This window comes from Hemiscyllium ocellatum, chromosome 51, assembly GCF_020745735.1.
Source record: "Hemiscyllium ocellatum isolate sHemOce1 chromosome 51, sHemOce1.pat.X.cur, whole genome shotgun sequence".
In the NCBI taxonomy this organism is placed as follows: domain Eukaryota; kingdom Metazoa; phylum Chordata; class Chondrichthyes; order Orectolobiformes; family Hemiscylliidae; genus Hemiscyllium; species Hemiscyllium ocellatum.
The window spans coordinates 2478071-2505258 of record NC_083451.1 but is presented as its reverse complement, the minus strand read 5'-3'; the positions used below and the strand labels follow the sequence as shown (position 1 = coordinate 2505258).

At 43.1% G+C, this 27188-nt stretch overlaps 2 long non-coding RNA genes across 2 annotated transcripts in view; one reads left to right on the top strand and one right to left on the bottom strand.

Annotated features, from left to right (window-relative positions):
* Window positions 1-27188, bottom strand: part of LOC132805663 (uncharacterized) — a 31155-nt gene that overhangs the window by 1036 nt on the left and 2931 nt on the right. The window lies entirely within an intron of this gene.
* On the top strand, window positions 99-25944 carry LOC132805664 (uncharacterized). The gene is made up of 4 exons (XR_009640929.1): window positions 99-357; window positions 14593-14773; window positions 17384-17459; window positions 19928-25944. It is a non-coding gene; the product is annotated as an uncharacterized LOC132805664 (long non-coding RNA).

Here is a 27188-nt window from a genome sequence, read left to right as displayed (position 1 = left end):
CGCGAGGTGGCTGTTGCTTGGTGACGCTCAGGCTTCCCCAGCCCGTCCTTTCCGCGAGCTGACGTCACGTGGGGGCGAAGGCAGTTGGGAGAAGTCGCTCGAGCGGGGGAAGCGGCCGTTAGGACCGTGGTGTTGTGCGGCCGCGGGGCAGGCTCCCGTCACTGGTCACCGCCGCCTCCCCTGGTGCAGCTGCTGTGTCACGGCCACGCCGCCCGGCTGCACAGCGCCAGGAGCCGGGTCTGGAGGCGGCTGGGGTTAAGGGCCTGCTTGGGGACTCGTCCGCCGCCTGGGTGGTGGAGTCCTACTCCATGACGATGGGGCGGCCACCTTGAAGGTACTGGGCCCGGGACGGGAAAGGTGAGGCAGGCTGGGGGATGGAGGGGAAAGCATGTATGGCCTATCCGGTCAAATTGACATCTTACACTGACTTTCCATCTGCTTTTATTGGTGCTTGTGCTTTTTTACCCTCACTGTTTCTTTTAATCCTTGTGCTTTTGACCCTCCCTTTTTAAAAATACTTGTGCTTTCTACCTTGTTTAAAACAATCCTTGCGCTTTCTACCCTCACTTTCTTTTAAATCCTTGTGCTTTTTGCCCTCAGCTTTTTAAATCCTGTTGCTTTTTACTCTCAATTCTTTTTTAAAATCACCGCTTTTTACCCTGTTTTTTGAAAATCCTTGTGCTTCTTACCCTCCTGTTTTTTTAAAAGTCCTGTGCTTTTCAGCCTGTTTTTTTTAAAAATCCTTGTGCTTTTTGCCCTCACATTTTTAAAATCCTTGTGCTTTTTGCCCTCACATTTTTAAAATCCTTGTGCTTTTAACCCTCTGTTTTTAAAAAAAATCCTTATGCTTTTTACCCTTGGTACTTTTAAAATCCTTGTGCTTTTTACCCTCATTGTTTTTTTAAAAAACCTTGTGCTTTTCAGCCTGTTTTTTTTAAAGATCCTTTTGCTTTTTACCCTTTTTTTTTCTTTTAAATTCCTGTGCTTTTTACCATTTTTTAAAAAATCCCTGTGCTTTTTACCCTCACTTTTTAAATTCTTGTGCATTTTGTCCTTACTATGTTGTTTACAATCCTTGTATTTTTTGCCCTCCACTGTTTTTGAAATTCTTGTGCTTTTTACCCTATTTTGAAAAATCCTTATGCCTTTTACCCTCACATTTTTTAAAATCTTTGTGCTTTTTACCCTCACTCTTTGTTTTTAAAAATCCTTGTGCTTTTTATCCTCACTGCTTTGTTTAAAGTCCTGGTGCTTTTTACCCTCGCTTTTTAAAAGTGTTCTTGTGCTTTTTTACCCTCACTGTTATTTAATATCCTTGTGCTTTTTACCCTCCGTTTTTAAAAAAAATCTTTGTGCTTTTAACCTTCGGTTTTTAAAAAAAATCCTTGTGCTTTTTGCCCTCAGTGTTTTTGAAAATCCTTGTGGTTTACCCTCACTTTTATTTAGAATCCTTGTGCTTTTTACCCTCACATTTAAAAAAAAATCCTTGTGCTTTTCAGCCTGTTTTTTTTAAAAAGATCCTTTTGCTTTTTACCCTCTTTTTTTCTTTTAAGTCCTTGTGCTTTTTACCTTCATTTTTAGAACATCCTTGTACTTTTTGCCCACGATTCTTTTTAAAATCGTAGCGCTTTTTACCCTCACTGTTTTTTGAAAATCCTGGTGCTTTTTTTCTCACTGCTTTGTTTAAAATCCTTGTGCTTTTTGCCCTCACTGGATTTTAAAATCTTTGTGCGTTTTACCCTCACTTTTTAAAAAATGTTGGTGCTTTTTAGCTTTTTAAAAAAAATCCTTGTGCATTTTACCCTCCGTTCTTTTAAAATCTTTGTGCTTCTTTGCCCTCCAATCTTTTTTAAAAAAAAATCCCTGTGCTTTTTACCCTCACTTTAAATCCTTGTGCTTTTTGCCCTCAGCTTTTTAAATCCTGTTGCTTTTTACTCTCAATTCTTTTTTAAAATCACCGCTTTTTACCCTGTTTTTTGAAAATCCTTGTGCTTTTTACCCTCACTTTTTTAAAAGTCCTGTGCTTTTCAGCCTGTTTTTTTAAAAAATCCTTGTGCTTTTTGCCCTCACATTTTTAAAATCCTTGTGCTTTTAACCCTCACTGTTTTTTAAAATAACCTTGTGCTTTTCAGCCTTTTTTTTAAAGATCCTTTTGCTTTTTACCCTTTTTTTTCTTTTAAATTCCTGTGCTTTTTACCATTTTTTAAAAAATCCCTGTGCTTTTTACCCTCACTTTTTTAAATTCTTGTGCATTTTGTCCTTACTATGTTGTTTACAATCTTTGTATTTTTTGCCCTCCACTGTTTTTGAAATTCTTGTGCTTTTTACCCTACTTTGAAAAATCCTTGTGCTTCTTACCCTATTTTGAAAAATCCTTATGCCTTTTACCCTCACATTTTTAAAAATCCTTGTGCTTTTTGCCCTCACAGCTTTGTTTAAAGTCCTTGTGCTTTTTACCCTCACTTTTTAAAAAAAATCCTTGTGCTTTTTACCCTAATTTGAAAAATCCGTATGCGTTTTACCTTCACATTTTTTAAAATTCTTGTGCTTTTTACCCTCAGTTTTTAAAAAAAATCCTTGTGCTTTTTGCCCTCACTTTTCAAAAAATGTTTGTGCTTTTTACCTTTTTAAAAAAATTCTGTGCTTTTTACCCTTTCTTTTAAAATCCTTTTGCATTTTGCCCTCGGTTCTTTTAAAATCCTTGTGCACTTTACCCTCGGTTCTTTTAAAATCCTTGTGCTTTTTTGCCCTCAGTGTTTTTTTAAAAAAAATCCTTGTGCTTTTTACCCTCAGTTTTTTAAAAATCCTTGTGCTTTTTGCCCTTGCTGTGTTTTTGAAAATCCTGGTGTTTTTTATCCTCACTGCTTTGTTTAAAATCCTTGTGCTTTTTGCCCTCAACGTTTTGTTTTGAAAAAGCACTAGGATTTCATCCACACTGTTTATTTAAATCCTTGTGCTTTTTGCGCTCCATTTTGTTTTTTAAATCCTTGTGCTTTTCAGCTTCGATTCTTTTAAAATCCTTGTGCTTTTTACCCTCACTGTTTTATTTAACATCCTTGTGCTTTTTAGCCTCACTTTTTTAAAATCGTTCTGCTTTTTGACCTTTTGAAAAATCTTCATGCTTTTTCCCCTCAATTGTTTTAAATTTTGTGCTTTTCCCCCCTCGCTGTTTTTTTTAAATACTGCAAAGAAGGTTGATGAGGGCAGAGTAGTAGATGTGATCTATATGGACTTCAGTAAGGCTTTCGACAAGGTTCCCCATGGGAGACTGGTTACCAAGGTTAGATCTCATGGAATACAGGGAGAACTAGCCATTTGGATACAGAACTGGCTCAAAGGTAGAAGACAGAGTGGTGGTGGAAGGTTGTTTTTCAGGCTGGAGGCCTGTGACCAGTGGAGTGCCACAACGATCGGTGCTGGGTCCTCTACTTTTTGTCATTTACATAAATGATTTGGATGCGAGCATAAGAGGTACAGTTAGTAAGTTTGCAGATGAAACCAAAACTGGAGGTGTAGTGTACAGCAAAGAGGGTTACCTCAAATTACAGCAGGATCTGGACCAGATGGGCCAATGGACTGAGAAGTGGCAGATGGAGTTTAATTCAGATAAATGCGAGGTGCTGCATTTTGGGAAAGCAAATCTTAGCAGGACTTATACACTTAATGGTAAGGTCCTAGGGAGTGTTGCTGAACAAACAGACTTTCGAATGCAGATAGATAGCTCCTTGAAAGTGCAGGTGCAGGTATACAGGATAGTGAAGAAGGCAGTTGGTATGCTTTCCTTTATTGGTCAGAGTATTGAGTACAGGAATTGGGAGGTCATGTTGCAGCCATTGGTTAGGGCACTGTTGGAATATTGCATGCAATTCTGGTCTCCTTCCTATCGGAAAGATGTTGTGAAACATGTAAGGGTTCAGAAAAGATTTACAAGGATGTTGCCAGGGTTGGAGGATCTGAGCTACAGGGAGAGGCTGAACAGGTTGGGGCTGTTTTCCCTGGAGCGTCGGAGGCTGAGGGGTGACCTAGTCGAGGTTTACAAAATTGAGGGGCATGGATAGGATAAATAGACAAAATCTTTTCCCTGGGGTCGGGGAGTCCAGAACTAGAGGGCATAGGTTTAGGGTGAGAGGGGAAAGATATAAAAGAGACCCAAGGGGCAACGTTTTCACGCAGAGGGTGGCACGTGTATGGAGTGAGATGCAACATTTAAGAGGCATTTGGATGGGTATGTGAATAGGAAGGGTTTGGAGGGATAGGGGCCGGGCGCTGGCAGGTCGGACTAGATTGGGTTGGGATATCTGGTCGGCACGGACGGGTTGGACCAAAGGGTCTGTTTTATGCTGTACATCTCTATGACTCTCTGGTGCTTTTTATCCTCACTGCTTTGTTTAAAATCTTTGTGCTTTTTACCCTCACTGCTTTTAAAACATCCTTGTGGGTTTTTTTTATCCTCAGTTTATTTTAAATCCTTGTGCTTTTTACTGTGTTTTAAAAATTCCTTGCACTTTTTGCCCACAGTTCTTTGTAAAATTCTTGTGCTATGTACCCTCACTTTTTAAAAAAATCCTTGTGCTTTTTAACCTTTTTTGAAAAATCCGTGTGTGTTTTACCCTCACTGTTGTTTTAAATCTTGATTTTTCCCTCACTTTTTAAAAAATCCTTGCGCTTTTTACCCTCACATTTTTAACATCCCTGTGCTTTTTACCCTCTCTTTTTAAAAAAAATCCTTGTGCTTTTTACCCTGTTTTTTAAATTGTTGTGCTTTTTGCCCTTTTTAAAAGAATCCTTGTGCTTTTTAACCTTTTTTGAAAAATCCTTATGCTTTTAACCCTCACTGTTGTTTCAAATCTTGTGATTTTTACCCTCACTTTTTTAAAATGCTTGTGCTTTTTACTGTTGTTTGAAAAATCCTTGTGCTTTTTACCCTCACTGTTTTTTAAACATCCTTGTGATTTTTACTCTGTTTATTTTAAATCCTTGTGCTATTTACCCACGGTTGTTAGTAAAATCCTTACACTTTTTACCCTCACTTTTTAAAAAATCCTTGTGCTTTTTATCCTCACTGAATTTTAAAATACTTATGCTTTTTACCCTCACATTTCTAAAATGCTTGCGCTTTTTATCCTTGTGCTTTTTGCCCTATTTTTTTTTTAAAATCCTTGTTGTTTTTAACCGATGGTTCTTTTAAAATCCTAGTGCTTTTTAGCCGCAATGTTTATTTTAATCCTTGTGCTTTTTACCCTCACTGTTTTTTAAACATCCTTGTGCTTTTTACCCTAAGTTTATTTTAAATCCTTGTGCTATTTATCCACGGTTGTTTGTAAAATCCTTACAATTTTTACCCTCACTGTTTTAAATCCTTGTGCCTTTTTACCCTCGCTTTCGAAAAAATCCTTGTGCTTTTTACCCATGGTTGTTTGTAAAATCCTTATACTTCTTACCCTCACTGTTTTAAATCCTTGTGCTTTTTACCCTCAGTGTTTGAAAAATCCTTCTGCGCTTAATCCTCTGTTTTTAAAAAAATCCTTGTGTGTTTTACCCTTTTTTTAAAAAATCCTTGTGCTTTTTGCCCATAATGTGTTGCTTACAATCCTTGTGCTCTTTGCCCTCACTGTTTTTAAAATCCTTGTGGGTTTTACCCTCGCTTTTTTTTAAAAAAACATCCTTGTGCTTTTTCCCCATGGTTCTTATTAAAATCCTTGTGCTTTTTACCCTCACTTTTTGAAATTCTTGTGCTTGTAATCCTCACTTTTTAAAAAAAATCCTTGTGCTTTTTGCCCTTGCTGTGTTTTTGAAAATCTTGGTGTTTTTTATCCTCACTGCTTTGTTTAAATCCTTGTGCTTTTTACCCTCATTGTATTTTTAAAACATCCTTGTACTTTTTAACATGTTTTTGTTTAAAATCCTTGTGCTTTTTACCCTTTCTTTTTTAAATTCTTGTGCTTTTCACCCTCAGTTTTTTAAAAAATCCTTATGCTTTTTACCCACAGTTCTTTTTAAAATCCTTGTGCTTTTTGTCTTCCCTTTTGTTTTAAAATCCTGGGTTTTTTTTATCCTCACTGCTTTGTTTGAAATCCTAGTGTTTTTTACCCACACTGTTTTGTTTTTAAAATCCTTGTGCTTTTTACCCTCAGTGTTTGAAAAATCCTTCTGCGCTTAATCCTTTGTTTTTTTTTAAATTCCTTGTGCTTTTTGTCCTTAATGTGTTGTTTACAATCCTTGTGCTCTTTGCCTTCACTGTTTTTAAAATCCTTGTGCTTTTTACCCTCAGTTTTTAAAATCCTTGTGCTTTTTACCCTCACCTTTTTAAAATCCTTGTGCTTTTTAACCTTTTTTGAAAAATCTTTATGCTTTTTACCCTCACTGTTGTTTTAAATCTTGTGCTTTTCCCCCTTGCTGTTTGTTTTAGAATCCTTGTAATTTCTACCGTTTTTGTATTTAACATCCTTGTGCTTTTTACCCATGGTACTTTTTAAAATCCTAGTGCTTTATACCCTCACTGTTTTTTTTTAAAACATGCAAGGAAGATTGATGAGGGCAGAGCAGTAGATGTGATCTATGTGGACTTCAGTGAGACGTTCGACAAGGTTCCCCATGGGAGACTGGTTAGCAAGGTTAGATCTCATGGAATACAGGGAGAACTAGCCATTTGGATACAGAACTGGCTCAAAAGTAGAAGACAAAGGGTGGTGGTGGAGGGTTGTTTTTCAGACTGGAGACCTGTGACCAGTGGAGTGCCACAAGGATTGGTGATGGGCCCTCTATTTCTAGTCATTGACATAAATGATTTGGATGCGAGCATAAGAGGTACAGTTAGTAAGTTTGCAGATGACACCAAAACTGGAGGTGTAGTGGACAGTAAAGAGGGTTACCTCAGATTACAGCAGGATCTGGACCAGATGGGCCAATGGGCTGAGAAGTGGCAGATGGAGTTTAATTCCGATAAATGCGAGGTGCTTCATTTTGGGAAAGCGAATCTTAGCAGGAATTATACACTTAATGGTAAGGTCCTAGGGAGTGTTGCTGAACAAAGAGACTTTGGAGTGCAGGTTGATAGCTCCTTGAAAGTGGAGTCGCAGGTATATAGGATAGTGAAGAAGGTATTTGGTATGCTTTCCTTTCTTGGTCAGAATATTGAGTACAGGAGTTGGGAGGTCATGCTGTGGCTGTACAGGACATTGGTTAGGCCACTGTTGGAATATTGCGTGCAGTTCTGGTTTCCTTCCTATCATAAAGATGTTGTGAACAAACATCTTTGTGCTTTTTACTCTGTTTATTTTCAATCCTTGTGCTTTTTACCCACGGTTCTTTGTAAAATTCCTTGTGCTTTTTGCCCTCAGTGTTTGAAAAAGCCTTGTGCGCTTAATCCTCGGTTTTTAAAAAAATCCTTGTGCTTTTTACCCTTTTTAAAAACATCCTTGTGTTTTTTTACCCTCAGTGGTTTTTAAAATCCTTGTTGGTTTTACCCCCACTTTTTTTGGAAACATCCTTGTGCTTTTTCCCCGCGGTTCTTTTTAAAATCCTTGTGTTTTTTACCGTGTTTTTTCTAAAATCTTTGTGTTTTTTTATCCTTGCTTGAAACATCTTTGTGCTTTTCACCCTCAGTTTTATTTAAAATCCTTGTGCTTTTTGCCCTCTGTTTTAAAATCATTGTGCTTTTTACCCTCTCTTTCTTTTTTGAAAAATCCTTACACTTTTTACCCTCAGTGTTGTTTTAAATCTTGTGCTTTTCCCCTCACTGGTTTTTTTAGAATCCTTGTGCTTTCTACCCTGTTTTTATTTAACATCCTTGTGCTTTTTACCCTCTGTTTTTAAAATCCTTGTGCATTTTACCCTTTTTTGAAAAATCCGTGTGCTTTTTTTCACTCGGTGTTTTTGAGTCATTGTGCATTTACCCTCAGTTTTTTGAAAACCCTTGTGCTTTTTACCCTTTTTCAAAAATCCTTGTTGGTTGTAACCCTCACTTTTTAAAAAAAATCCTTGTGCTTTTTGCCATCACTGCTTTCTTTTTAAAATCCTTGTGCTTTTTACCCTCAGTTTTTAAAAAAAACCTTGTGCTTTTTACCCTTTTTAAAAAAATCTTTGTGCTAAATGTTTACCCTCACTGTTGTTTTAAATCCTTGTGCTTTTTACCCTCATTGTTTTTTAAAAAATCCTGGTGCTTTTTGCCATCAGTGTTTTTGAAAATCCTTGTGTTTTTTTATCCGCACTGCTTTGTTTAAAATCCTTGTGCTTTTTACCCTTTTTTTGAAATCTCCTTGTGCTTTTTGCCCTCACTGTTGCGTTTACAATCTTTGTGCTTTATGCCCTCGGTTCTTTTTTTAAATCCATGTGCTTTTTACTCCATGTGCTTTCTACCCTGTTTTTTTTTGAAAATCCTGGTGCTTTTTACCCTCGCTGCTTTGTTTAAAATCCTTGTGCTTTTGGCCTTCACCATTTTTTTTGGAAAAATCCTAGTGCTTTTTCCCTCGCTGTGTTTTTAAATCATTGTGCTTTTTACCTTCAGTTTTTTGAAAACCCTTGTGCTTTTTACCCTTTTTTAAAAATCCATGTGATTTTTAACCCTCACCTTTTCAAAATCCTTGTGCTTGTAACCCTCACCTTTTAAAAAACCCTTGTGCTTTCTGCCCTCAGTTTTATTTTCAATCATTGTGCTTTTTGCACTTTTTAAAAAAAATTGTAGTGCTTTTTACCCTCAACGTTGGTTAAAAATCCTTGTGCTTTTTACCCTCACTTGTTTTTAAAATCTTTGTGCTTTTTACCCTCACTTTTTTTAAAAAAAACCTGGTGCTTTTTGCCCTTACTGTTTTAACATCAGATCAGATTAGATTACTTAGTGTGGAAACAGGCCCTTCAGCCCAACAAGTCCGTACTGACCCTCCGAACAGCAAACAGCCCAGACCCATTCCCCTGCGTTTACCCCTTCAACTAACACTAGGGCAATTTAACACGGCCAATTCACCTAACCTGCAAATTTTTGGAATGTGAGAGAAAGCCGGAGGAAACCCATGAGAAACGGAGGGAATGAGCAAACTCCACAGATAGTTGCCTGAGGTGGGAATTGAACCCAGGTCTCAGGCGTTGGGAGGCAGCAGGTGCTAACCACTGTGCCACCTTGTGGAAGCACCAGCTGCTCCCACACCCGGGAGAGGCCCTTCAGCTGCCCAGAGTGCGGGAAGGGCATTAGCAATTCCTCCAGTTTCCGGACCCACTGGCAGGTCCACACAGGGGTCAGGCCATTCAGTTGCCCAAGTGCAGGAAGGCCTTCACCTGCTCCTCCCTCCTGCGGAGGCACCAGTGAGTTCACATGCCATTGCAGGGGGATTGAAGGAGTGACGGCCAAGTGCCATTATCAACTGGACTAACAACCCAGTTCTGGGGACTCCCAGGTTCGAATCCTGCCGCAGAAGATTGGAATTGGAATTGAATCAGAAACCTGGAGTACAGAATTTAACGATGAAACCATTTTTGGAGGTGAAGAAAACTCCCATCTGATTGATTCATGTTATTTTTAACGAAGGTAACTGCCATTAGCGGAAAGGATTCACTCAGTCGTCCCGGCTGCATTCTTTACCTGGGCAAAAGTGAGTACTGCAGATGCTGGAAACCAGAATCCAGATTAGAGTGGTGCCTAATCTACACAACCACAGCGCCGCATGTGTCTCCGCTCCCACGCCGATCTCCTTCACCACGTGTAACCCCGCCCCCACGCCTAACCCCACTCCCAGTTCCAGCCCCACAGCAGGTCCTAGCTCCCAGCCCTGCCTTGTTTTCACCATCCCTCCAGACCTCCCCCTCTCGGAGATGAAAGATCAGCAGAGGCCTCACCTTCATTACCCTACGCTCTCGGATTAACGAGTTTAACACACGGCGAGACATCGAACAATTCTTCCGCCGCCTTCGCCTCCGTGCCTACTTCTTCAACCAAAATTCTCACCCACCCACTGACGACCCCTTCTCCCACCTCCAACACACCCCATCCACCTGGATGCCCCGTGCTGGCCTCTTACCCGCCCTCGATCTCTTCATAGCCAACTGCCGCCGCGACATTAACCGCCTCAACCTCTCCACCCCTCTCACCCACTCCAACCTCTCACCCTCGGAACATGTAGCCCTCCACTCCCTCCATTCCAACGCCAAACTCACCATCAAACCAGCAGACAAGGGAGGTGCGGTAGTAGTTTGGTGCACCGACCTTTACACCACTGAGGCTAAACGCCAGTTCGCGGACACGTCCTACTGCCCTCTTGACCATGACCCCACCTCCCACCACCAAACCATCATCTCCCAGACCATCCATAACCTCATCACCTCAGGGGATCTCCCATCCACCGCCTCCAATCTCATAGTCCCACACCCCCGCACCACCCATTTCTACCTCCTGCCCAAAATCCACAAACCTGACTGCCCCAGCCGACCCATTGTCTCAGCCTGTCCTGCCCCACCGAACTCATCTCTGCATACCTCGACACGGTCCTGTCCCCCTTAATCCAAGAGCTCCCCACCTATGTTCGGGACGCCACCCATGCCCTCCACCACCTCCATGATTTTCGCTTCCCCGGTCCCCAACGCCTTATCTTCACCATGGACATCCAGTCCCTGTACACCTCCATCCCCCATCATGAAGGACTCAAAGCCATCCACTTCCTTTCCTGCCGTACCAACCAGTACCCTTCCACTGACACCCTCCTCCAACTGACCGAGCTGGTCCTCACCCTGAACAACTTCTCTTTCCAATCCTCCCACTTCCTCCAAACCAAAGGAGTTGCCATGGGCCCCAGCCTCTTCATTGGATATGTGGAACAGTCCATCTTCCGCAACTACACTGGCACCACCCCCCACCTTTTCCTCCGCTACATCGATGACTGTATCGGCGCTGCCTCGTGCTCCCACGAGGAGGTTGAACAGTTCATCCACTTTACCAACACCTTCCATCCCGACCTCAAATTCACCTGGACTGTCTCAGACTCCTCCCTCCCCTTTCTAGACCTTTCCATTTCTATCTCGGGCGACCAAATCACCACAGACATCTACTATAAACCAACTGACTCCCACAGCTACCTAGACTACACCACCTCCCACCCTGCCCCCTGTAAAAACGCCATCCCATATTCCCAATTCCTTCGTCTCCACCGCATCTGGTCCCAGGAGGACCAGTTCCAATACCGTACAGCCCAGATGGCTGCCTCCTTCAAGGACCGCAGATTCCCCCCAGATGTGATCGACGATGCCCTCCACCGCATCTCCTCCACTTCCCGCTCCTCCGCCCTTGAGCCCCGCCCCTCCAACCGCCACCAGGACAGAACCCCACTGGTTCTCACCTACCACCCCACCAACCTCCATATACAGCGTATCATCCGCCGTCATTTCCGCCACCTCCAAACCGACCCCACCACCAGGGATATATTTCCCTCCCCTCCCCTATCACCATTCCGAAAAGACCACTCCCTCCGTGACTCCCTCGTCAGGTCCACACCCCCCACCAACCCAACCTCCACTCCCGGCACCTTCCCCTGCAACCGCAAGGCCCCAAGGGATCCTCCCATATCCGCCACAAATTCACCTGCACCTCCACACTCATCATCTATTGCATCCGCTGCACCCGATGTGGCCTCCTCTATATTGGGGAGACAGGCCGCCTACTTGTGGAACGCTTCAGGGAACACCTCTGGGACGCCCGGACCAACCAACCCAACCACCCCGTGGCTCAACACTTTAACTCCCCCTCCCACTCCACCGAGGACATGCAGGTCCTTGGACTCCTCCATCGCCAGGCCATAACAACACGACGGTTGGAGGAAGAGTGCCTCATCTTCCGCCTGGGATCCCTCCAACCACAAGGGATGAACTCAGATTTCTCCAGTTTCCTCATTTCCCCTCCCCCCACCTTGTCTCAGTCGATTCCCTCGAACTCAGCACCACCTTCCTAACCTGCAATCATCTTCCTGACCTCTCCACTCCCACCCCACTCCGGCCTATCACCCTTACCTTGACCTCCTTCCACCTATCACATCTCCATCGCCCCTCCCCCAAGTCCCTCCTCCCTACCTTTTATCTTAGCCTGCTTGGCACACTCTTCTCATTCCTGATGAAGGGCTTATGCCCGAAACGTCGAATTTCCTGTTCCTTGGATGCTGCCTGACCTGCGCTTTTCCAGCAACACATTTTCAGCACATCATGTTGCGGTTGTACAGGATGATGTTAGAGGAAGAATAATATTGGAGGGGGTTTGGAAAAGATGTGCCAGGACTGGAGGGTTTGAGTTATGAAGGAGAGGCTGGGACTTCTTTCACTGGAGCAGAGGAGGTTGAGGGGTGACCTTATTGAGATTTATAAAATCATGAGAGGTGTAGGTAAGAAGATTAGCAAAAGTAGCGAGGAGCATGCGTGGCTATGTCAAGCCACTTGGGGGAAAAATTGTGGCTCTACCTTTTATTCACCCATTGGCGTTTGGACAGTTAGAAACTGTCAGTAACACCAGCATCTCCACAGAGTCTACTACTCCTTGGTGTCAACAAAAAACCGCGCAGGTTTGTAGCTGTCCGCAAAAATGGCACTACATTGTTTTTGATGGGCCAATGAGGAGTGCTGGAGAACCAGAAGGAGTCTGATCCTCCTGTCGGTCAGAATCTCCCTGTTGTCTGAATGCAGAAGGTGGACATGAGCTTCTGAAGCTGCTGCTGTTCCCCTCTCTCTGAATGAAGATTTAGATTCACCACAGACTGCAACTTCCTTCCTCTGTCGAACATCTGTGAGTACAGCACCCTCTTCTCAGCCCCTTTTCTATTCTAGGGAAACGACACCCACCGTTCACCTCATCCATACCACTCATGATTTTATGAAACTCTAAGGCCTTGGGATTTTTGCTCTCACTGTTTTTTTTAAATATCCTTGTGCTTTTTACCCTCTTCTTTTAAAATCCTTGTGCTTTCTACCATCCCCTTTTTTAAAAATCCTTGTGCTATTTATCCTCATTGTTTTTTTAAAAATCCTTGTGCTTTTTACCCTCACTGTTTTAAAAAAAAATCCTTTTTTTAAAAACCTTGTGCTTTTACCCGCACTGTTTAATTTAAAATCCTTGTGCTTTTTTGCCCTCGCTGTTGTTTAACATCATTGTGCTTTAGCCCTCAATTTTATTTAAAATCCTTGTGCTTTTTACCCTCAGTTTTTGAAAGTCTTTGTGTTTTTACTCTGTTTTAACAAATCGTTGTGCTTATTACCCTCACGTTTTTTTCAAACCTCCTTGTGCTCTTTGCCCTCACTGTTTTTTAAAATCCTTGTGCATTTTACCCTCCCCTTTTACCCATCAGTGTTGTTTACAATCGATGGGCTTTTTACACTTTTTAAAAAATCCTTGTGCTTTTTACCCTCATTGTTTTTTTAAAATCCTTGTGCTTTTTACCCTCACTTTTTGAAATACTTGTGCTTCTAACCCTCACTTTAAAAATCTTTGTGCTTTTTACCATCACTGTTTATTTAAAATCCTTGTGCTTTTTACCATTATTTTTAAAAAACCTTGTGCTTTGTGCCCTCACTTTTGTTTAAATCCTTGTGCTTTCTACTCTTACTTTTCATTTCAAGATCCTTGTGCTTTTTGCGCTTTCTGTCGCTTGTGCGATTGCTTAAGCTGGTGTGTAAATACTAGTGAAGGAGATTATGCACAAGCATGAATATGTTCCTCAGTCACTGAAGGGCCAGGACCCATTGAAAGTCTTTTGTCAAGCATGAGGAGTACTAAAGCTTGTTAACCTGGATATACAGTAGTTGATTATTTGTCAAAGTATGTTTCTTATTTTTTAGAGTCATAATGTTGTTCAGACCCTTTGGTCCAACTCATCCATGCTGACCAGATATCTGAAATTAATGTTGAGAGTGTAGTGCTGGAAAAACACAGCAGCTCAGGCAGCATCCGAGGAGCAGGAGAATTGACGTTTTGGGCATACGCCCTTCATCAGGCAGACTTATGCCCAAAAGGAATCAAAAGATTCCTGATGATGGGCTTATGCCCAAACTATCAATTCTCCTGCTCCTCGGATGCTGTCTGACCTGCTGTGCTTTTCCAGCACACTCAACTCTGATCTCCAGCACCTGCAGTCCTCACTTTCTCCTAATATCCTAAATTTATCTAGTCCCATTTGCCAGCACTTGGCTCATAGCCCTCTGAACCCTTCCTATTCATATACCCATCCAGATGCCTTTTAAATGTTGTAATTGCACCAGCCTCCTCCAGTTCCTCTGGCAGCTCCTTCCATACACTCACCACACAGCGTGGAAACTTTGCCTGTTAGGTTTAGGTTGAGAGCAGAAAGATATAGAAAGTACCTATGTTCTGAACTTCACCCCTACGCTGGGGTAAAAAACAAAAAAGTTGAGCAACAAGACAAAATGCGAAAGTAATAATATGTCAAGCCATGTGGGAAAAAAAACTGTGGCTCCACCCTTTTTTCTCCTCTTGGCATTTGAACACTTAAAATCTGTCAATAACACTAGCATTACAACAGAGCATATTGCATGCGCTCCTTGGTGTCAACAAGCAGGGCACATGTTTGCTGGTGTCACCAAAACATTAGGCATGTATCTTGATGTCAGCAGAAAAGACGCGAGATCTTCTTTTGGAGGACCGCAAGGAGACTTGTCCTCCTGTCAATCAGAGCTCCCCTATCTGAAAGCGGAAGGTGGACCATGAGCTTCGGAAGTTGCTGTTGCTCCCCTCTCTCAGAATTAAGATTGAGCTTCAGCCCAGACTGCGACTTCCTTCTTCTGTCTAACGTCTGTGAGTACAACATCCTCTTTTCTCACCCCTTTTTCTATTTATTTTTCATTCTAGGGTTCAATTGTTGACTTGCAGAACCAAATGGAAATGGAGCAAATCTTGGGAGGGGCAGACTCGGAAAGTGCTGGTCCAGGTCTGTGTCTCAGTTGGCAAAATAGACCAGCAGGAGGTTGGAAGAACGCAGTAAGCCAGGCAGCATCAGGAGGTGGAGAAGTCGATGTTATGAATGTAGGGAGAACTGCAGAACAAGGGTGTGCTGGGGACAGGGTGGTGACGTGGGATAGGTGGAGACAGGTAGACGGTATAGCCTGGTTGGTCAATGGGTGTAAGGAATCTGGTTGATGGCAAGGAGGAGTGGAAGGGGAGGTTATTTGAAATTGGAAAATGCCATGTTGAGTCCTTTGGCTTTTGGCTGCCTGAGGTGCTGTTCCTTCAATTTGCGGTTGGTTCGTTGTGGCAATGAAGGAGGCCTAAGATGGCCATGTCAGGAAGGGAGTGGGATGGGGAATTAAAATGGGTGGTGACTGTTCCCCCAAGTTTACGCTCAGTCTCCCCAGTGTAGAGAAGACCACAATTGGCAAACACATGGCAAATACAGTCCCACTCTGAGAGGTTTAAAGCTTTTGCCGTGGGGGGAAAAAAAGCAGAAAGGAGGTGCATTGTTTAAATGGTGATGTGGAAAAGTGAGGACTGCAGATGCTGGAGATTGGAGCTGAAATGTGTGGTTCTCGAAAAGAACAGCAGGTCAGGCAGCATCTGAGTGGCAGGAAAATTTGTGTTTTGGGCATAAGGCTTATGCCCGAAATATCGATTTTCCTGCTCCTTGGATGCTGCCTGACCTGCATTCCTTTTCCAGCACCGCACTTTTCACCTCTGATCTCCAGCATTCTCAGCCCTCACTTTCTTCCAGTGGAAAAGCTCAGCCTATCCACTTTGATGGAGGTAGCTTCATATCCACTTAGGATCTGTTCAATGCTGGTCTTGAAAGATGAAATGGCACACTTCTGCTCCCAATTCTGACAGTGTCCAGGACATCAACAGACCGTAAGACATATGAGCAGAAATTATGCCATTCTGCGCATCAGCTCTGAGCCACCATTTAATCATGGCTGATGAGTTCTCATCCCCATTCTTCCACTTTCTCCCCTTAACCCTCAATCCCCTTGATACTCGAGAACCGATCTGTCTCAGTCTTAAATGTCCTCAGTAATTTGTCCTCCACAGCCTTCTGTTGCAATGAATTCCATAGATTCACCGCTCCCTGAAGACGTTTCTCCTGAGATCCGTTCTGAAGGTCTTCCTTTTACTCTAAGGCTGTGTCCTTGGGTCCTAGTCTCTCCTACCAATGGAAACATCTTCCCAATGTCCACTCTGTCCAGGCCATTCAGTACTTTGTATGTTTCAATTCGATCTCCGAGTGTGGGTCTGAAAATCAGCATGAACCAGATCCTTCAGGATGAGTACAGCAGGGGTGAGGTTCAGCAAAGTGAGAATGGAGGGAAAGTGTGTGGGATGGAGATTTTCAGCTGTTTGGGCATGAGGAAAGAGTTTGATGTAAAATAGAATTGATTGGGCAGATGTGCCAAGGAGTGGGAGTTGGGGTTTAATTTAGACAAATGTGAGGTGTTGCATTTCAGTCAAGCAATCTAGACAGAACTGAATCGTTTACAGGGAGTGTTGCTGAACAAAGAGACCTTGGAGTGCAGGTTCAGAGTTCCTTGAAAGCAGAGTCTCAGGAAGATAGGATAGTGAATAAAGCATTGGTATGCTTTCCTTTTGTTGGTCAAAGCATTGAATATAGGAGTTGGGACGTCATGTTGCAGCTGTACAACATATTGGTTAGGCCACTTTTGGAATACCACATTCAGTTTTGGTCTCCTTGCTATTCGAAAAATGTTGTGAAACTTTGAAAGGAGTTGGAAATTATTTACAAGGCTGTTGCCAGAGTTGGAGTATTTGAACTATAGGGATGTTTTCCCTGGAGCATGAGAGGCTGAAGGGTGGACTGATGGATCATCAGAGGTTGAGGGGTAACCTAATGGATATCCTAATGGATATAACTGGCATGGATTGGGTGAATACCCAAGGTCTTTTCCCAGGGTACAGGAGTCCAAAACTAGAGAGCATATGTTTGAGGTGAGAGGGGAATGATATACAAGGGATCTGAGGGGCTAGTATTGAACGAGCTGCCAGAAGAAGTGGTGGAGGCTGGTACAATGGCACCGTTTAAAAGGCATCTGGATGGGTATATGAATAGGAAGAGTTAAGAGGGATGTGGACCACATGCAGGCAAATGAGACTAGATTAATTTAGGATATCTGGTTGGCACGATCAAGTTGGGCTGAAGGGTCTGTTTCCGTGTTGTATACTCTAATGTCTTCGGTGAAAGCAGAAATCTAGTTGTGAAGACTGGGCTTTCAGAACAGCTTTCAGGGATGTTTTGCCCTTACTGGGAGCCAAAGAGTTTGACTGTAGTGTGTCAGTGTTAATGCCTTGATGTCTCATTTTGATTCCCCCTTCCTGGGGACGTTAACCATGTCATGTCTGGTTGTTCCTCAAGAAGCTGCGTGGCAGGTTCACCCTGAATTGACACTTTTTTTTGTTTTCCAGAATCATACCTGCTCACTCAGCAGTATCCCACTGTTGTGCAAAATGTTAACTCAAATGTGAAGTTCTCCAAAATTCAGTAAGTTGTCAGACTTAATGTTTTTGCTTTTCTGCCTCTGTAAGATCCTGAATCTGCACCTTCAGGCGAAGTAGTTAGAGCCGAGTGAGAACGGAGGGGGAGCAAGAGTGATGTATTCAATACTGGTGCAGACTCGAAAGACCAAATGGCTGACTCCTGCTCCCAGTTCTCTCATTCTGTGTCCAGGGCAGTCAGAGACCATAAGACAGTGGAGCAGAAACTTGGCCATTCAGCCCATTGGGTCTACTCCACTGTTCAAGCATGGCTGATAAGTTTCTTCACCCCATTCTCATGCTTTTTCCCTGTTGATCCCTTTATTACTCAAGAGCCTATATGTCTCACTCTTAAATATAATCAATGACTTGGCCTCCACTTTCTCCTCGTAACCCTTAATCCCCATGATACTCAAGAACCAATCTCTCTGTCTTAAATATCCTCAGGACTTATCCTCCACAGCCTTCTGTGGCAGTGAATTTAATAGATTCACCACTCTCTGGCTGAAGAGGTTTCTCCTTACCTCCATTCTGAACTGTTTTCCCTTTACTCTTAAGGCTGTGCCATCGGGTTCTAATCTCTTCTACCAATGGAAACATCTTCCCAATGTCCACTCTGACCAGGCTGTTCAGTGTTAGATCCCCCTAAGTGTGGGCCTTGTCTTCGGCATGATAGAGACCGTAGCATGAACCAGATCCTTCAGGATGAGGTACAGCAGGGATGAGGTTCAGCAAAGTGAAAATGGAGAGAGCGTGTGTGGGCTGGAGATTTTCAGCTTCTGGGGAATAAGAGAGGAAACAGAGTTCGCTATAAATTAGAATTGATCATATAGGCCAATGAGCTGAGGAGTGGCAGATGGAGTTTAATTTAGAGAAATGTGACGGGTTGCATTTGGAAAGGCAAATTGGGGCAGGATGTGTACACTTACTGGTCAGGTCCTGGGAGTGTTCCTGAACCAAGAGACCAGGAAGTGTAGGTTCATAATTCCTTGAGAGTGGAGTCACAAGTAGAGATGGTAGTGAAGAAAGTGTTTGGTATGCTTTCTTTTATTGGTCAGTGGATTGAGTATAGGAGTTGGGAGGTCATGTTGAGACAGTACAGGAAGCCACTTTTGGTATACTGCATTTAGTTCTGGTCTCTCTTATCGGAAAGATGTTGTGAAACTTTGAAAGAGTTCTGAAAAGATTTGCAAGGCTGTTGCCAGAGTTGGTGAGTTTGAGCTACAGGAAGAGGCCGAATAGACCAGGGATGTTTTCCCTGGAGCATTGGAGACTGAAGTGACCTTAGACGTTTACAAGGGGCATGGATAGGGTGAATAGCCAAGGTTTATTCCCAGGGTAAGGGAGTCCAGAACAAGAGGGGCATAGGTTTAAAGTGAGTAGGGAAAGGGATCCGAGGGGCAACTTTTTCACACAGATATATGCATATATGGAACAAACTACCAGAGGAAGTGAAGGAGTCTGGTACCATTACAACATTTAAAAGGCATCTGGCTGAGTACATGAATAGGAAAAGTTCAGAGGGATGTGGTCCAAATGCTAGCAAACGAGACCAGGTTAATTTAGGATATTTGGTTGGTACGGACGAGTTAGACCAAAGGGTTCGTTTCCATGCTGTATGACTCTATAATCGTCTTCGGTGAAAGTAGAAATGTGGTTATGAAGAACAGCTTTCAAAGAGCCTTTGCCCTTACTGGGAGTAGAAGTAGTTACAGTAAAGTCTTTCATTTGTGAGATTAAGTAAGTACATCCGGGATGTTGGTGGAAAGTGGGAATTCATTACACTGTGGGAATGCAGCCTTACCCTATCCACTCATTTGTGCTGGTGGATGAGACCAGGCCTCCAGATTAGGGGGAGTAGGTTCAGGACAGAGATGAGGAGGAACCACTATTCCCAGAGAGTAGTGAATCTATGGAATTCTCTGTCCAAGGAAGCAGTAGAGGCAGCTTCATTAAGTATATTGAAGATACAGTTGGATGGCCTTTGCATGGTAAGGGTAGTTGGGACAATGCAAGGAGGAGGAGCTGAGACAATGGATAGATCAGCCATGATCTTAATGAATGGTGGAGCAAGCTGGATGAGCCAAATGGCACTCCTCTTTCTATTACTATTACCCTGCATTTCTCATGGTTCACCACGGCATGTTGGATCTGGCAGACGATGAGATGGTCATCGTACTCTGTTCTTATGAGGGCATCCCTGAGTGCTTCCAAGTGCCTGTCATGTTCCTTCTCATCTGAACAGATCCTGTATATGCGTGGAGCTTGTTCATAGGGGATGGCTATTTTTAATATGTTTTGGGTGGAAGCTGGAGAACTGTAGCATAGTGAGGTTATCTGTGGGTTTGCGGTTACGTGAAGTGCTGAGGTGCTACCCATTTTTGGAGATGCGTGTGTCCAAGAATGAGACAGTAGAGTTAGTCCATGATGTGTTTGATGGGATGAAACTTGTTGATATCTGTGTATCTTTTTCAGTAACTCCTCTCCATGGGTCCAGAAAAAGAAAATGTCGTCAATGTACTTGGTGTAGTATCAGTTGGACTCCTGCGTATAGAGGAGGTCTTGTTTGAACCTCTGCATGAAAATGTTGGTATGTTAACATACAAATTTGGTCCCCGTGGCTGTTCCATGTGTCTGGATGAATAACTGATTGTCAAAGGTGAAGACGTTGCGATCGAGGATAAAGCAAATGAGTTGTAGGGCGGTTCTTCGAGATTGGCAGTTCTTGGGTTTGAGTACTGAGGCTGTTGCCATGATGCCATCATTGTGGGGGATGCTGGTGTAGAGTGCTGAAATGAACATTGTGACGAGGAATGTTCCGATTTGACTGGTCCATGGTGCTGAGTTTCTGTAAGAAATCTGTAGCCTTCAATGTAGCTGGAGAGGTTCTCACACAGAGTCCCATTGCCAGGGATGTGCAAGTCAGGATGGATTAGCCATGGGAAATAGAGTAAGGGGGTGGCTCTTCAGAGAGCCAGAGTGGAATGGATGGGCCGAATAGCTTGCTTCCACATTGTCAAGAGTCTATGACTCTTTTCCCCCCCACCCCCCTCAAACAAAGGAACGTTTTATTTGCATCTACCCTGTCATGTCCCTTTCAGAATTCTACTGGTTTCAATCAGGTCACTTCTGCTTCATAGAGGTATACAGCACAGAGACAGACCCTTCACTCCAACTAGTCCAACCAGGATTCCCAGACTAAACTAGTCCCACTTGCCTGCATTTGGCACATATCCCTCTAAACCTTTCTATTTTTTTCCCTTCCAAATGTTGTTTAAATGCTCTAACTTGTATCTGCATCTACCACATCCTCAGCAAGGAACATTGGGAGGTTTAGGGAAACCACCTTCGCATGAATAGTTCCAACAGTGAGAAAATTTCAGCCCTAAAGTTAGATTGGAGAAAGCTGAGACAAGATTTAAATGAAGTTTTGAAAATCACGAGGGGTCTACCCAGAACAGACAAACTGTTCACCATGGTGAAAGAATTGAGAATGAGTATGCAGATTTCAAATACATGACAAGGAAGAAAATGGGATGATAGGAAGAAATTTCTGAGTAACTAGATCTGGAATGCATTGCATGGAACAGTAGTTTAAGCAGGTTCAATTAAGGGCATTGGATAATTATTTGATTACAAGCAATGTACAAGCTTCCAAGGAAAAGTCAGGAAAATGGTACCAGGTCAGAAAGGTCATTGAGAACTGAAGGACACAGTGGGCTGAATGGCCTGCTTCTGTGCTTCAGTAGTTCAATGGTTCATAATTGCTCATCGGATGTCAGTCAGTTATGAACATCAGGCTAGCATCTGCTATTTTGTATGGTCAGTCAGGGAGAATCAGTCAGATCCATGTTTTATAATGATTTATGATTAGGATAAGGATCCCAGGTATTCACAATATATGCCAATGATTTAGATGAGAGAACTAATTGGAAATATTCCAATGTGCAGACGACACAAAGCTGGGTGGAAGGGTGAGCTGTGAAGAGGATGCAATGTTATTTGGACAAGCTGAGTGAGTGGGCAAATGTATAATAGGTGCAGATTAGTGTGGATCAATGTGAGGTGATCCACTTTGGTAGCAAAAATAGAAAGGCAGATGATTTGAATAATAAATTTGTAACCTCTGAGATGGGAATGTTCACCAAGAACTCATTCAAGATGGAGAACGGGAAAGCATTGTGGCTGGAAGAGCTGCTGTGTCTTTGAGGTATTTTGGGTGTAGGAGGTGATTTCCTCTAATTCCAGGAACAGCAATTACTGGTTTATGTGATGTTGAGTTGTTCTGAAACATTTGGGGGAGAAAAAAATTAAAACAAGACCCTTTTAAAATGAAGCAAGGCAGACAAAGGCAGCAAGCACAAAGCCAGTGAGGGAAAGAGAGAAAGAAGCCTACACTGCTAACTGACACAACAGTGAATCTGTGTAGTTACTGCGTTTGCTATTTTAATTCACGTACCTCTGGACATCGGTGTACGCCTCAGAAAAATTAACAAACAGCGAAATTCACAGCTGGTCTTGGGGGAACCAGTGTGGGAGAGCTCTTAGCACAGGAACAGATAATTGTATAGTTTTTAATGTGTAACCTTGCTGTAAGTCTACAGTAGAGTGTAGAGTGGGTTCTTTCTTGATTATATGTTTTACTGAAATCTGTCTCGATTAAATTTTGAAAATATAAACTATAAGTACTAAGTTAGCCTGGAGCACATTAAAGAGCAAAAAGACGGTGCTATTTTCTGGTTCTGTAGATTATGAATGAGCAAAGATGGCCTTTAGTAGTGTGATATGGTCGTATTATTAGACGTGGGAGATGAGGGATAGTTTCCGTGTTACTGAGGATTATGTCTACACAAAGTGTTCTTGGTTGCGAATCTCATCAGATCGAATGGGTTAGTTGGAGCGATGGTAGAGGCAATTTGGAGTTTACAAGAACTAGGAAGAGAGAAAAGCCGCAATCAGATGGATAGGGTAACTCCGGAAAAAGTAGGAAAGGTGGACAGGTAGTGCAGGAGTCTTCTGTGGCGATCCCATTTCAAGCACTTGGGCTGTTTTGAAAAATGTAGGGGGGTGATGGACTCTCTGGAACGTAGCACGAACAGCCAAGTTTCTGGTATTGAAACAGGCTCTAATGTAATGAGGTGTATGTCGGGTTCCAAGCGATCGATTGTGATAGGGCACGGATAGACATTTCTGATGCCAGCAGTGAAAAATCAGAATGGTGTGTTGCCTCCCTGGTGCCAGGATCAAGGATGTCTGAGTACAGAATGCTCTCAAAGTGGAGAGGGACCAGCATTGTATACATTGGAACCAACGACATAGGAAGGGAAAAGGGTGAGATTCTGAAAGGAGAATAAAGAAAATAGGCAGGAAACTAAATAAGGAAGTCCTCGAGGGTCGTAATATCTGGGTTACTCCCAGTGCTTTGAGTTAGTGAGGGTAGGAATAGGAGGATAGGGCAGATGAATATGGCTGAGGAGCTTGTGCGGGGGAGAAGGGTTCACATTTTTAGATCTTTGGAATCTCTTCTGGAGTAGAAGTGACTTGTGAAAGGACAGACTGCACCTGAATTGGAAGGGCACTAATATATTGGCAGGAAAACTTGCGAGAGCTGCTTGGGTGGTGTTAAACCATTAAGGTGAGGAAAGAGATCAATCTGAGACTGGTACAGTTGGGAAAATGAATCAGTCTAACAGTCAGGGTAGGTAGGGACAAAGCAGAGAACAAGTTAGGATTGGTAAGTAAAACTGCATTTACTTCAAAGCAAGAAGCCTAACCTGGGATGCAGATTAACTCGGGGCAAGCGATATCATAGCAATTATAGGAACATGGCTCAGGAATGGACAAGACTGGCAGGTTAAGGTTCCAAGATACAAATGCTATAGGGAGGATAGAAAGATGGTATTACAGCTGTACTTAGGGAGGATATTCCAGGGAATACATCCAGGGAAGATATTTGGGTGGAACTGAGCAATAAGAAAGGGATAATTACCTTATTGGGATTGTATTATAGACCACCTAAGAATCAGTGGGAAATTGAGAAACAAATTCATAAGGACATTTCAGTTATTGTTAAGAATAATGTGGTTATGGTAGGGGAATTTTATCATCTTTGCCCTCTCACCCTAAACTAAAATCCTCCGGTTCTGGACTCCCCCACCCAAGAAAAAGACTTTGTCTAATTTACCCTATCCATGCCACTCACGATTTTCTAAACCTCTACAAAGTCATCCCTCAGTCTCTGACACTCCAGAGGAAACAGTTCAGCCTCCACCCTGGAAACATCCTTGTAAATCTTTTCTGAACGCTTTCGAGTTTCACAACATTCTTCTAATACGAAGGAGACCAGAACTGCATGCAATATTCCAAAAGTGGCCTAACCAAGATCCTGTACAGCCACACCATGACTTCCCAACTCCTATTCTCAATGCTCAGACCAATAAAGGAAAGCATACCAAATGCTGCCTTCACTATCCTATCCATCTGCGACTCTACTTTCAAGGAGCTATGAACTTGCACTCCAAGGTCTCTTTGTTCCCCAGGATCTTACCATTAAGTGTATAAGTCCTGCTCTGATTTGCTTTTACAAAGTGCAACACCTCCCATTTCTCTAAATTAAACCCTATTTGCGACTCCTCAGCCATCGGCCCAGCTGATCGAGAGCCCATTGTAAATCTCAGGTAACCTTCCTTGCTGTCCGCTACACCCCCAATTTTTGTGTCATCAGCAAACTTACTAACTATAACTCCTATGTTCATATCAAAATAACTTATATAAACGATGAAAAGTAATGAATTCGGCACTGATTCTTATGGCACTCCACTGGGCATAGGCCTCCAGTCTGAAAATCTACCCTCCACTACCACCCTCTGTCTTCTACCTTCAAGCTAGTTCTGTATCCAAATGGCTAGTTCTCCTTGTATTCCATGATGTCTAACCTCAAACACCTTACTGAACTCCATATAGATCATGTCAACCACTCTACCCTCATCAATTGTTTTCGTTACTTCTTCAAAATACTCGATCAAGTTTGTGAGACATGATTTCCCCCCCACAAAGCCATGTTGACTATCCCCAATTTGTCCTTGCCTGTCCAAATACGTGTAAAACCTGTCCTGTGGATTTATCCACCTTTATGGGTTTCAAGACATCCAACATGTCCTAATCTGTAATTTGGACATTTTTCAAGATATCATCATCTATTCCCCTACATTCATGGCACAGTGGCTTAGTGGTTAACACTGCTGCCTCACAGCACCAGAGTCCCAGGTTTGATTCCAGGCTCAGGACTCCCTCCAACAACTTGCCCACCACTGACATCAGGCTCATCGGTCTCTGGCTTATCCTTACCACCTTTATTAAAAGGCACCATATTAATACCTGACCTGTGACTGTTGATGATACAAATATCTCAGCAAGGGGTCCAACAATCACTTCCCTAGCTTCTCAGAGTTCTGGGGTATCTGTCCAAAGGCCAATAGGTGAATAAAAGGTAAAGCCATAATTTTTCCCCTTGTGGCTTGACATAGCCACGCATGCTCCTCGCTATTTTTGCTAATCTCCTTTCCTACACCTCATGATTTTGCATATCTCAATAAGGTCACTCCACTGGGCACAGGCCTCAACCTCCTCCGCTCCAGTGAAAGAAGTCCTAGCCTCTCCTTTATAACTCAAACCCTCCAGTCCTGGCACATCTTTTCCAAACCCCGTCCAATATTATTCTTCCTCTGAAGGACAAACTATGTACCTGAACCTCTGCCAGATCTCTCTGTTCTATAACATGACCCAGGGCCCATTAACTGTACAAGTCCTACACTACTTTGTTTTAGCAAAATGCAAGCCCTTGCTTTTATCCATACCCCTCTCACATACGCACACTGTCAGACACACACACACACACACACACACACACACACACACACATCCTCTTCTCTTTCACCCCGCCCCCAAAACCCTCGACCTCTAAGGCTTGTACTCGAACAAACTCACTTTACCAAACTCTCTTACATGCACTCTGATGCACAAACTCACATGCACGCACACATACATAAGTCTATGGGGTGAATTGGCATTTGCTGAATTATATTTGCAGATACATGCAATTTCGCTCAAATAGCACACAATATGCAGGCAGCCAATCCATGTAGTATGTTATAAGCTCCTACTTTGGGAGTGGAACCGGTCTGATTCGGGATTAGGATGCATGCGGACTCAAGTCTCACCTGTCATGCATCGTCTCAGCTGAGATGTCACCTACTTTTATTAGCACCTTAAGTCATCACGAGAATGTGATTTAAAAGAAATTCTGAAATTTATATATTAAGGAAACCTGCAACCAATTTGAAAAGATGAAAGACTTAACAGCAATCTAGGTTTGTTCAATGTATCCTATCAGTTGCATAATACAGTGATCTTTTGCTATAAAATCTGTGTCTTATGATCCTGCTCCACAGGTGCCTGAAGGAACAGTTGTGCTCCAAAAGCTTGTGTTTCCAAATAAACATGTTGGACTATAACGTGTTTGTGTGTGATTTTTAACTTTATCCACTCCAGTCCAAGATCTGCTGCTTCACACGTTTCGAGTCAATACAGCCCACACCTCCCACTGCTGCCAGTAAACTTTACAATGCTAATGAAACGATGCATTACCTGCGCTCTTAAAAAAAAATTTACAATTCCTAATGGCACGAGCTCCTCATTCGCTGCTTCATTTGCTAGATGACACTGGAAACTTAGTGCAGGAGGCTGAAGGAATTGAGCAGCTTTAAAATAAAAATCTCTGAGCTCAAAGCCCTCAATGAGAGTCTGAGCCCAGGGGTAAGTTCAGGTAACCTTTACTGTGACCAAACTTGGTTACAGCTTCACATCCCCTCAGCAAAATGGCATAGAAAAAAATAACTGATTTTTTTTTTAAACAACTCAAGGTCAAAACCAACGCATTACACACTTCCTTTATTATTATCCTTTGTAACTGGAACCTTGGTACAGCCTTAACCTGTAGGAAGTATTGCCTCACTCGGCAATTTCAACCCATACCCTATATCCAAGTTTCTCCCCGCTCCTTAGCAGAGGTGGGTGGGGGCAGGGCAGTGTAGAGATAATCACACTGCTGTGGGTCCGGAGTCAGATGTAGGCCAGACCAGATTAGGCACCAGGTAAAAACAATGACTGCAGATGCTGGAAACCAGATTCTGGATTAGTGGTGCTGGAAGAGCACAGCAGTTCATGCAGCATCCAAGGAGCAGCGAAATCGATGTTTTGGGCAACAGCCCTTCATCAGGAATGAAGGCAGTGAGCCTGAAGCGTGGAGAGATAAGCTGGAGGAGGGTGGGAGTGGTGAGAAAGTAGCATAGAGCACAATGGTTGAGTGGGGGAGGGGATGAAGGTGCTAGGTCATGGAAGAGAGGATGGAGTTGATAGGTGGAAAAGGAGATAGGCAGGTAGGACAAGTCATGGGGACAATGCTGAGCTGGAAGTTTGGAACTAGGGTGAGGTGGGGGAAAGGGGAAATGAGGAAACTGTTGAAGTGTTCCGAGGCTGAAGATGAGGTAGTCTTCCTCCAGGCATCTGGTGGTGAGGGAGCGGCGGTGAAGGAGGCCCAGGACCTCCATGTCCTCGGCAGAGTGGGAGGGGAGTTGAAATGGTGGGTGACTCCCTGGTGTGGGTGTCCTGGAGATGTTCCCTAAAGCGCTCCGCTAGGAGGCGCCCAGTCTCCCCAATGTAGAGGAGATCACATCGG